At 30.3% G+C, this 13,242-nt stretch overlaps 2 protein-coding genes across 4 annotated transcripts in view; both read right to left on the bottom strand.

Annotated features, from left to right (window-relative positions):
• Window positions 1-6,477, bottom strand: part of LOC132732833 (uncharacterized) — a 127,484-nt gene extending 121,007 nt beyond the window's left edge. The window contains exon 1 of the mRNA XM_060719349.1: window positions 5,936-6,477. The gene's annotated coding sequence lies outside the window, so the exon portion shown is untranslated. The remainder of the gene's footprint in view (window positions 1-5,935) is intronic.
• The window catches only part of LOC132732832 (uncharacterized), a 52,307-nt gene that overhangs the window by 24,707 nt on the left and 14,358 nt on the right, over window positions 1-13,242 (bottom strand). Inside the window, exon 1 of one of the 3 annotated variants that reach the window (XM_060719346.1) lies at window positions 11,533-12,185. The exons of the other annotated variants lie outside the window; for them this stretch is intronic. The gene's annotated coding sequence lies outside the window, so the exon portion shown is untranslated. Of the gene's footprint in view, window positions 1-11,532; window positions 12,186-13,242 lie in introns of those variants that run through there. 3 annotated transcript variants of the gene reach the window in all.

The raw sequence follows: 13,242 nt of genomic DNA, 5'->3' as shown, positions 1-13,242 counted from the left end.
TGTCCTATTTTTATACAGTATTATTGACATCTAGGTTTAAGCAGATTGAAATCAAATTTTGTTATGAAACCCGGAGTGTACAATAATATTCCCGATAATTTCTTCGATTTCACAACCTTTTTGTTCCAAAACTGTAAAAAATCAAATTATGAAGAAATTTTAAAATAAGTTTTTTAGAGTGGCCTGCTGATAAATTACCTTTGTTCAGAATTTTTAAGCAAAAACGATAGTTTTTAATTGTTAAAATCGCCGCGATGAAAACTGTGAAAATGAATTAAAGATGCAAGGTCATTTCGATTTACTTTGCAGTTAAAATGGCTTAATCAATAAGTAAACCGTACCATTCGTGAAGCATAAGTGGAAAGAAAATATCGTTTTTGTCTTTTAAGGACGTTTCATAATACGATTTTTCTTAAGAAGTTTAAAATTTATAATTTGTTTAAAAAGCTTAATGTTATAAATGAAAATAACAAACAATAATATGTTTGCTTTTTGATATCTTCTCATTGAAATTAGATTTAGCCAAATTAAACATCGTGAAGTCAACAATGGATATGCCTTAATAATGTATTGCCATAGTTTTTGTCTTGTATAATCTTTATAGACACCAAACGTTGCTTTTAAAGGGAAAGACTTTAAAGCCCGTAGATTTTCTTCATACAAGTTTTTTTTTCATGTATTCATATCAATATAATTACAAGTGAGGTTTTACGCAAGCGTAAAATGGCTGCATAGGAAACCTGGTTAAATGGCAAGGAATAAGTCAAATGTTACCTGAAGAAAGTTGTGATGAATGTGATATGGTTTGTCATAAAAGAAGCAAAATGTGATAGTAGATCTAGTATTTTGACTTCCGTTCAAATTTTAAATTATTATAAATATACCACGCCCCTAAATTCATCGGCAAATTCTTGTGTTATTATTTCTAAATAACTAATAATGTTGTGGGTTTTTGGGGGAAGGGCTGGCAAGTGAGTGCATTTCTTCGGCGTCCTTTTATTTTGCGGAAATCGTATGAAAAAACGTTCCATTCCTGGCCTGTCAGAATATCTGGAGTCACTTAATTAGAACTACATGTACCATAAGCACAGTGTTTAGTTGTCCCTTTTTTACACTAAATTCGATTTTCAACTTGTTTCCCTCTTACAAATGTGTATAATAAAATATTGCGTGTAAACAAGTGTATAAGTCAGCAAATGTGTTGGGTAAACTCTATATTAGAAAAATGTTAAAGGTGGAAGCGTCCATACACATTGCCAAATTCAGTAACGTCACATTTGTATTAAGCGCAGTGGTTTCGTCTTTTTATTTCTTTATTCGCCGCGTATCTTTTTTAACGCGAGTGTAAATTCAAAAATACGTCTGTACGGGTAATAGAGAGGGAATAATAAGTAATGCAAAAATTACAACATCTGGAATATACTATATCCATATACGGACACTGCGCTGATGCAGTACCCCTTTAAATAGATGGACGATGAATACGATAGTCATCATTGTCTGTTCTTTTTGGTCTGGTTAAATATTATGAAGTCAGAAAAAGCTACCTCATTACAGGAAATCAACCAGATGGGCAATCCATTATTTTTTACGGAGATCAGAAAATATTATTCGTCGAATGGACAAAAATGTGAAAAAAACAATGTTTTTTGCACAAAAAGATGTTAAGAAAATTTGAACAAATATGATTAGCATACGCATGTGAATGCTTTATTTACATTGCAATAATTTTCAATACTCGCAAAATTAATCGTGTCATTCCACAGTAAATCATGCCACTTTGTCAGTCTGCTTTGCAGCCGAATGAGAATATGTAGGCTTTTTTTATTAATAATGTAAGCGAATGCGTATATTTCAGTATAAGACACTTAGAGCATGACACCAAGAGTTATAAATTCGCCCCACACTTTTCCAATTAAAAATTCTTCTAGTCTTTAACAGAGTATTTTGTATTGTTAAACTCACTTTACATTAAAACATCTTGAGATATATTTGAAAAGGAGAAAATTCCCGAGAGATCAATGTTTCCATTGCAATATCGAAAAAAAACCATAAAAATGGGTAGTCTTTCAGGATGGAAATTATAAATTACACTAACGGTTGTGATGTAATTGTAATTACATATAATGTAAGATAAAAGGAACGTCAGCTTTCGGTGCGCCTGGATGGACAACTATCTCTTGGTCTATCTAGGTAATTTAACCCTTTTTGATATTATCAGATAACACATACATGTTTACGTATTATTATAGAGAGTATTATGTATTCAGGTAAAAAAAAGATAACAAATATTTAAAATGACTACATGTACGAGTATTTAGTTACTGTCGTGCATTTATCACGAATTTTTGCATAATTTCAACTTTGGGCATTTAAAAGTGTGATTATTTTGACAGTCTATATCATCTAGCTACAGTCCTGCCTATTTACAGTGGTTGTCAATAGAAATAATTGTCATAATTTCAATATTAGTTTTTTCAGAAAGAACACCAAGTGAAACTTTCCTTTTCTATATTCTTACAGTGTTTAACCTGCTGAATTCTTGTGATAGATTAACTCAGCTTTAAACTAGCACACCTCCAGATTCATGTTAATTTTCTTGAAAATTTGAAAATGTAGTTAACAGTATATTATTGTAAAGTTACCAAAAGAATGCAATTTACACATTATCAATGGCAAACAACCTAGGTAAATTACTATAAAGAGGTCAAAATGTGCAAAAATAGTCCTTACTGCGTTAATAACGCAGTAGAAATATAGTTGTACATACTGGAAAATTCGGTCATTAATCGCACATAACATGTACATTTTAACAGAATTCTTTTAATCTTTATACCTTTCCTAAAATCTTAGTGCATTTTCCCCAGGTTTCATTTTATCGAAATATTTTTGCTCACCTGGAGGCGTGCAGCTTTAAAATTGGAACATTAAATTGTATGAATGCACTCACTTGCCCGAATGATAATCACTTTTCATACCAACAGGTCAAGGTTATAAACTTTATCTTCCTGGATACAAGTTTTATGTATTATCGATTCAAAAGAAGTCTCCAATGACAAGATATACCATCTAAAAGAAGCAGGGCACGTAAAACAAACAAAAAATGACAAATTTAAACTGATACTATATTCTCCGGACTAGTTACTACATTCTGCAGATTATTTGTACTATTGTATTACATTAATTTCCTTATTAAATTTATAAGTATTATGTTGTTTTTACATTGTTAATATCGATTTAACTCTATCAAAGTATACAGTTTGCCTATGGTAAGGATTGTTGATGAATAAATGCAAGTATAGTGCATAAAAAGATGTTCCGGTTTCGATTGCCGATTATTACCAAATCGTTTCTCCATAGTCTTCAGTTGTTAAATGATTCACAAAGAGGAGTACAGTAATAAGCTTTAAAAATAAGTTGCAGCAACAAATTGCCAACAAACAACAAAACAAACTTACCGATCTTAAAATGAATCTTGACAAGTTCTTTGAAATGCTACAGCTACAAAGTCATCTTTTAGAAAAATCCACAGGATTTAAATATTAAACTTTTGTCAGAAAGCGTTCATTATAAATTAAACAAACAATCAAAGTGTCACAATTAACACTTTGTTCAATTATGCAAACATTAACTTTAAACCGTTGGATAATATGGTTTAACCTGCTTATCACTGAATCGTGTCTTTTAAGCACAACATGTTTTATAATGATTATTGTCCGGACTGAGAATCCCCTTTTAAAGAACAAGAAACAAATTCCATCATTTAAAGGAAAAATGTCGGCAGGAAATACCAAAAGGGGGCGCATACGTACACCCACACATATTGTCTTACTGTTTTATCACACCTTTTTAACAGATTCTTTATGATATTTCTCTCTTTTATCATACTTAGACCTTTCATGATTATCAATGCATTCTTTCTATTGTACAAAATACAGTGTCAACTTTAGTGCCCATTTTTACAGTATCGTAAAGTAATCAAATATTCATTTCTTCTTCTTCTTCAAGTAACAGATAAAGACATTTGATATTGTAAAGTAACAATTATGTCCATACTTATCTTCAACAGTTTGTTAAATACAAACAACTGTAACATTTACACTTATAAAACAAGGGTTAAGTTTTTATCGGTTAATCATGCAAAAATTAATATGTTTTTCAGAAAAGTACATATACCCACTTGGTACCTTTGTGTCGTACCAAATGATTGTCACGAACAAGATGTGAATGTAAAACAAAATTGAAATCCAATTTATCCATTCATTTTATTTGAAAAGAATCATATAAAAAAGCAAGTTGCTAATCATATTAAGAGCTGATATCCAGACATGAGGTGAAATCGTTCGTTTTTTTTTTCTTTAGATAATACTTTATTACTCGACTAGCTTCAAACAGATACCAAATACCACATGGGCATTAATAGCATTACCTTAAAAAACCTTACCTTACCTAACTTTACAACCGAAACAGGAAGTTAGACTGTGGGGGCAATTTCATGCCCACATTATTGAAATAATATTAATTCGTTGAGGTATGTCGAAACGTATGAGGAATAATCTGTGACGACTTAAACTTTTCTACAATAACTGTTTAAAGTGGTAGGAAGGTATTCACCAAATATCTGAATGCTTATCAGTTACAATAAAGTCCTTATGAAAAGTGTTTAGTTAATTAGCTAAAGACAATTTTCAAATAATCAAAATGTGTATCTGTTACTTTAGAACAGCTTAACCGAAACTATTGTATAAAACTTTGATATCGGCATATCAGTTTGTTTATCTTACATAAAAAATACAAGGACAACGAAAATAACTATGAAAAAAGCATTTAAATTGACAATTTTATTAACAGTAAATAAACATGCTAGATAAGCGTTGCCATGTACCACAATGAAAGGACAAAACAATGATTTTATGATAATATAGCCACAAATGTAGAATAAAAGCATGATTCTGTAAGTAAAAGACCAAAAGAAAACCACGCTAGAAAGTACTACCAAAAGACAAGCAGATAATGGTAATAATATCAAAGTGTAAACCATGTTACTTCAAACAGTACATTCAAATCGTCATGTTTTATTAGCTTAAATAAATATGATAAATTGAGAAAAGTATTTTCATTTATGACGCTAACTTAGATAATAAATTTATAACTAACTAATCGTTTCAATGAGTGACAAAGAATTATAAAAAATAATTCATTTATCTGCTCATAATTAAAACTATGGCCCTTACTGGTGGTATGTGAATCTGGTTATTAAAAGGCAGTTTCATCATTTTGTTTTGATCTCGGAAAGTAAAGCTACTCTTAATTGCAAAGCATGAATTAACATAGATACACGACACTTTTAATGATCAAACCATAAAATTTCCAAAGAAACGATATAACGATATAAAGTATATGAAAAATATGTTTTGAAAATATGAAATTTCACATCATCTCAAAAAGGTTGTTTTATTCTCAACATTCTACAATTAGCAAGAGGGGGAGAGAGAGGAGGGAGGCGGGAGAGAGAGAGAGAGAGAGAATACAATTATAGTCTACTATAGACAACTGTATTCAGTGTATTAAATAAGCCGCTAAGTCATTAAGATTAAGAAAACATATCAATAAGTAAATCACAGGTTAGGTTTGATTGAGTTTTTTAATGGTAGATAATAAAAAGTGAAACCTCAAATTATGTGTTGAAAGCATTTTCCCAGAAGACCATAGAAATAAATTACGTATAAATCCGGTTTCAAATTATAACTTTAACCAACTCATTTTTGAAAGACGATTTTTCACATTGAAAACTGGTAAATGAAAGGAAGGAGACGATCGCGTTATAATAAATAACAAATACTCCTTCTCCAATTGTACGATTTAATGCAACAATAGACGATTTATCGATTTAGAATTCAGAGCATAGACATATTCTGTGAAAATATTGACTGACCTGATTGTCTGCAGTCTTCGCACATCTGCAAAGTCTGATCATCGCGCATCTCTCACTAATCTCTATCAATGATTGTATTGTCTTATGAGGAATGTACTTCATTGTTTGTAAGAGGGTGGAAATATCGGTTAAAGTATTTAAAGCGTTCGGTAGGACATTCGGTAGGAATCTTTGGCAGGAAATACCAAAAAGAAAGCATCTACCCATACAAGTCATCGGATTACACTATTTAACAATGTGAGAAATATTTTGACATACCTTATATAACCAATTGTTTCATCGAATTTGACTGATATACATTATCGTCTTTAAATCCGCGTTCAATATGAGCATTATTCGTACATACAAATGATAATGGTTGGTGAAAGGCTGTCATTTCCACAAACAAAAACTGAACAAATACTAAATATATCCGAAATTGACTACAGTGTATAAAAGCATACCAAGCAATTGTGTTTATAGATTGTTCTTTTTATTTAACAATGAATGCCTGTTGTTTTCTAGCATGAAAATATCACATCTTATTTGCATATTGCGCCGCTTATGTGCATGTTTAAGATAACCGGGATATTTCAAAGCTATTAATAATATACACGTCAATGTTAGTTTCTGTTGGGATTACTCAAATTATGATAATAAATAGTGTTGGTGTCAATAAAACAACGGACGAATATTTAATATTATTTAATACAAATCCGTCTTTTCAAAATGTTACATTGATTTTGCATTATGTATACCAAATCAAATACACGTAAACTTATATGGAAAAAGAAAACAAACAAACAAATTAACAAATATCCTATTGTATATGCACTTAACCTGGCAATTTATCTGACGCAAAGGAAACTTATTTCATAATTAATGCAGAAAGGGGTTGTGTTTCATTCAAATCAATTTTCTGTCCTTAAAAGAAATGTTCAACTAAATACAATGTTCATGAAATATATCCCTGCATAGCCACTTTAATATAAACTACAACAGTTAAGATATATAAAAAATTCTTATACATTTATAATAGTTCATTAATTCTATGATTAAATACTAATACATTCCTAATCTTCAAATAATTGTATGCCTTTTCATTATTTGTGTATGTATATACATGTACATGTATTTAAACTCCTTCGATCATGATAATGCTTTACATGCCATATTAAACCTTCTGATGGCATTCTAGGGCTGCCATGAAGTTAAACAAAAATATTGGGAAACAGGAAGTTGAAAAATTTATACAATGAAACGCCTACTTGAATGATAGTAAATAAAAAAGTTATTGTTATTTTGAACCCAAGTTTGAAATTTCCGTAACGGGTCAGATAAACGCTGAAAGAAGTAGAATCTATTCATGTCGCCCACGCAAACAACTCCGATACCGGTACTTTTCCGATTAATTACTAATAACATAAAAATCTGGAAACAAAGTGATCCCTCGGAAGCATTAATCACAACAAAATTACAAGCGAATTGCAGACTCGGTTTGATTGAGTCTGTACATGAGGGATAATCAGTCGAAGAGCATAAAATACCAGCTAATGTACATGTAAATCGGTTAAAGGTTTTCTCTCTATAAGTCTATTCCACTTATAACGTGATCCATTTTAACGATTTAGCCTGATCATGGACGGGAATTGAAAGTATAAGCACCCTAGCACCGGCTTAAGCATTATTCAAAATTAAAAATGAAATAATAAAATTTGGAATTTAGAAACAGTTTCCATAAGGCAGTTATAATGGAACCTTTCTATTCCATAAAAGCGGCGTATGGTCATAGAATAGACCTTATAGGGACCAATTAGCCTTTATTATAATACAAGACCTGATTAATGCTGCCGAGGGATCACTTTGTTTCCAGAATTTTGTGATGTCTAAAAAGTAAAATGCTAATGTTCATTATCCAAGTATGTCTTGTGTGCAGACCATAGTTAATGATTTGGGCAAATCTGATGGAGGTCTAGTAGACCATGTTTCACCTAAACTATATCAAAAGAGCCACCAGACGGGGATCCCTCTCGACTTTTTCTTTCTTTGAAGGTCAAACACATTGAACAAATACTATTTCAGTAAAGAATACTATCAAATTTCATATTTGGCCTTGACGGGTCAATGTTACATTTGAATAAATCATCATTGCCAGTTTTGTAATGGTTGATCTTTTGTCCAAGAATGAACAAAATCCATATATAATAAATGAGTAACAAGTTATAACAATTTAATTAAAGGTCAATAATTTGACGTTGAAGGTCAATCAAGGGTCAAGATCATATCTGAATAGTTCAACATGAATGTTTTTTGAAGATCTTTTGTCCAGGTATTACTCAAATCTGTAAATAATTTAAGCAAATTTCATTAATTTTACCTTGAAGGTAAATGTAAATTAAAGGTCAGTGTCATTTAAGAGTATTTAACATATCGGTTTTGTCGAAAGATTTCTCTTGTCTATGTTTATATCAAATCCGAAAATAAGTAACAAAGTTATTATAATATAAGATGAATGCAATATTTGACATTGACAGTCAAGTTCATATAAAGGTCAATGTCTTATTTGAAGAAATTTACGTGTCATCTTCGTCATAAGTGTTCTTTTCCCAAGTATTAATCAAACCCATAAATAAATAACAAAGATAAGTTCACTTGTTGCGATATTCAATAATTTGACCTCAAGTGTCAAGGCCAAATTAAGGCAAGGTCAAGTTTCATTAAACCTTCTTTATGTCATTTCCCATAGATTTATGTCCCCAAGTATGAAGACAATCTACTATTTCTTACAAATTTATTGTAAATTAAAGCAAAAACTGTGAATTTACAATATTTTGAGTGTCAAGTTCAATGTCATTTCAATTTGAGGTCAAATTGGGGTTCATCTGCTTGAGTCATTGTTTGACGGTAGATGTGCTCAAGTATGTAAACATCATAGAAAAAGATCAAATTTGAAGACAATCCATTCATAAATAACACAGTTATAGCCAATTATAAATAAAATCAAGCAATATTCAAATACTTGACCTTGAATGTCAATGTCATTGGTGCGTCAAGTTCAGTCTGGTCAACTTGAAGGTCTTGTTCAAAGGGTTGTTGTGTCCAAGTATGAAGGCTATCATTTGAGAAATAAAATAAAATTGACCAATCGCCAACGGCAACGACAACGTCAACGTCAATATGACTGTAGCAATCGCTTTTTTTCCGAAAAAGTCGAGCTAACAAAAATGTATGCGTGTCTGAGATTGCCAATGGCAAATTTTGAACCCGTGATCATTATTAGTAGAACCTTAATAGAAACCTTTCAAAAGATGATATGCACGAGATATCAAATCTATTTATATGTACTGTATATCGTTTAAGTAAATCCCATCATACCTAATCAGTCAGAAACTAATTTTTCATTTAAGAAACGTTATTCTTGTCTTTATTGATAATTATAAATCTTTAAATCATATAGATCTCAGTTATATTTATATAATTCCCATTATGTCATATGCATGTAATTAACTTCTTCTTTAAATAACAATGTATCGTATAAATAATCATGTAGTTTGACATTCTTTTATCATCATTATTATTTTAAGTAGTCCTAGTTTTCGACCGATAAACTATAAAGTATGTGAAACTTCCGTTTCTTTTGATATATTCACTCCAGCTCCTGTAACCTAGATAAACAACGAACCAAAACCATAACATTAGTAAACCTTTTATGAAAAGAATATTGAAATTTTAACATTTCTAATGGTTAGTAGGGTAATATGGCGTGTACATCCTTTTTTTTTAATAACATACTTACACATAATTATGAATGTATAACCTTTTAATCTAACAGAAAATTTGTACATGGAGTCTCAAAGTTTATCTTGTATCTTAGTTTGGGGAGATTTCTGTTGAAAATGTGTCAGAGTTAAATCGTATATACATGCACAGTGCGTTAACTGGAGTGCAGGTATTAGTAACCCGCACTCCAGACCATGCTCCATTGGCTCATTTTGCCGCGGTGTACTTATTGTGATGGCAGAGAAAGGGAAAGCTACAGAAATATCATATTCAGATGCTCGTTCATTGGTAACCTTTTTCTGGGGTTTCATGTTGTGACAACAGGGAACGTGTTTTTATGCTTGATATGATACAAAGAGAAAGAACATCAAAACACTCGGCAATCTGATTTATACTCGGGGGCTACGCCCCCTCGTACAAATCAGATAACCTCGTGTTTCGATGCTCTTTCTATTACTTAATGATTATCACAAACAAGGAGTCAATGAATAATTCGTGCAAAGATGATATTTCACATTTTTCTTTGTTCTCGCATTATAGCAATTTATATATGTATGGAGCAAACCAGAATGTCATCTTTTAATAAATAAAAACCATGTATATTTGCACCTGGTGATTAAGAAGAGTCGACATTTTCTCTAAATAGTTGAAAATCTTCCAAATGATTTAATGAACTGTTTCTACAAATAAACTTTTGGTTATATCATATACATTTTATGGTAGCAAAAGTCATTGTTTAATAGAGTGTTATGACCTAAATAAAAGAAAGTTAAGTATATTAAGTAAATCAATATGCCCGTTAACGTACTAATTGAAGTATATTGAACCTTTGACAAAGACAATGTAATAAAAATTATTGCGGTTATATTGAAAATAGGGCCAAAAATGAAACCTTTATTTTTAAAATGAAAATATGTACATGCATGTTTAAAATTGATATGTTAAGTCCTTTGCTGTTAACAATGAAATGTATTCGAAGCTTATAACTAAAATGATCAAAAAAGTATCAATTCTTACATAGTTAATCAACTGATACGTATACTTTAAAAGGAAAAATATATAAATTAATAAGAAATACACCTATACATTCAGACTTGAGTAAAAAAGAGTTAAGTGCTGTTTCTTTCTTTTTATTTTTTATTTTTTGTTATTAAAAGCAACAGTGAACGAATGAATTGATACTTTGTGCACACCTTATTTGTCAACACCAACATCAAATGGTACAAAAATCTCGAGTCCCTGCAAGACCTCATTGGAGTCCCTTTAAGTACATTCAATTTCTAAACCTAACATAAATATTTCAATGTGAGCATGTCAGAAATTCCTTTTTCTCTTTTTTTTCTAGTTGATTTATCATGCAAAAGATGACGTTCAAGGATATAGAATGTATTTAATTTAAATTATAATCATGGGCAGTGTAAAGTAACAGCTGTGGTAAAATGTTACACATCAATAATGTATGACAATATGCATAAACAGCAGTGTACATATGTGTATATCTTTAAATGCTTACGTATGAGGTTAACGACAATATATGAATTAATATGCAACATTTAATTTATGTAAAAGTATACTCCTGTTTGAAAATTTAAAGTCCTTTTTGTCCAATAGGATTGTAAAATTAGTAAATCGACTTTTAATCTATGTAGAAAATATAGTACGAAATAGGAGTAAAAAACAAAGTTATTGTGTATCTATCTATCCATTAGTAAGCAATTACAATTTGAAAATGTTCTATTTAATTGTGTAAATCAATCAATTACAACTATCAATTCTTTATACGGAAAATACTTTTTTTAAAGAAATTACAATAAATTTAATTGCATGTATATACTTACATGAATATATATCCCTAAAAAAGTCCCGTCAGTTTTGTTACAGTGCACATTCTTCATTTCTGGTGCAGTTTATGGAAGAGGTAGCTAATATCACACAACATAATCCAATAGATACAATATTACTGTATTTGGTATGATTAACTAATGACTTATTTACATTTGCCATGTATTGTTATGATAGCTAGTTTAGTATTGTTTTAACGAACTAAATAAACCTTTTCCGCTTATCTATAATACTATATATATAAACACTCCGACAATGGTTAAGATGACGTACATAGTCTATTTACTCTTTTAACAGCGCATCAAGCTACTTTTCTTGTGATTTAAATCCATAAAGAACCAGTTCTTGTCGTACATTTAGTCTGCAGAGTTAAAACCTAGTACATTAAAGCGTTACTGTTTTTATCAACCCTTATCAAATTCACAATGACATGGTATAAAGCTTTATAGTTACTAGTCTTAAGTTTCGAATAAGATGAAAAGAAGTAAACATGTAAATGAAGTCACACTATTTTACTCTTCATTAGGCCTATAACGTGTCTGATATTTGATTCCTAGAATTTTGATAACGCTCACGAAGCTTAACAACCCTTTACGTATTCTATCCGAAGATATCTCGTCTATTTAAATTGGGTGTTAATTCTTTTCCGCCTCTGTTAATATAATGAAAAGAAATAGTAATTTTGCATAATTTTTTATTTTCACGGTTTAAAGCGGTGTTAATTAACAAGTAATGAATAAAATCTATGATTGTTTAAACTATTATACGAGTATTCATGATAATATTTTACAAATGCGTGTTTGCTTCCGTAAGATAATATTATATACTGAGTGTATATCAATTTTTTAAGATAACATTACACTTTTAAATTTTAACATGATGTTAAATCATAAAGCTAGCATTATTTCGTAAAGGTAACCTTGAAATTGAAATAGAAAACCCGCAAATTTACGTACTGTGTGTTGTTATTTGAGTTGTGGTTTTAAAACGAGATAAGATCTGTTTGCATTGTTTGTAAACATATAATGTTGTTTATCAACTGTAGCCATGAAATAAAACTATCAAATGATATAAGTAACTAAAATAAACTTCTACTTCAAATGATGCACGACATACGTGTGAAACAAAGAAAGATTATGAAAATACATATTTGATCATTCTCCTCTGTTCTAATTTAGAATTATATAAACATTTAAAACCTAGCCATGAATATATTTACCTAGGAAAGTAAGAAATATTCTAAAGGATTATCATTAAAATACAAACTCACTCAAACAAGTTGTTACCAGGAACATTATGCATGCATGCATCTATCTATTAATGCCCCTTCATGTGACGATTGTATTACAATTTGTCACGTAACGCTTGACCTGTACTATGTTTTGATTCAAATTCTCGGAAGCTAAAAAGAATTGATAAATAATAATTGTTTTTGAATATCTCAAATACGCAATATTTTATGATCGATTGACAGAAAAACGTTACAATACAGTAGTGTCAAGTTTCCAGTTTAAGTTTAATAATATAATGTCATTTAGTGGAACATGTACCTACAATTGCAAATTATGTTAGGCTGAAAACACAATAACTTGATTGACGAAATAATATAGTTTACAAGTTCATTTTGTGAAAAATAAGCGGGTCTAATGCACTAAAAGTTAATCGTATCAATTCTAAATATAGACATACTATCGAAATATATTATG

Source organism: Ruditapes philippinarum, unplaced genomic scaffold, assembly GCF_026571515.1.
Source record: "Ruditapes philippinarum isolate M1 unplaced genomic scaffold, ASM2657151v2 ctg3445_1_1_1_1, whole genome shotgun sequence".
NCBI lineage: Eukaryota > Metazoa > Mollusca > Bivalvia > Venerida > Veneridae > Ruditapes > Ruditapes philippinarum.
This window is presented reverse-complemented; position numbering and strand designations above follow the sequence as displayed.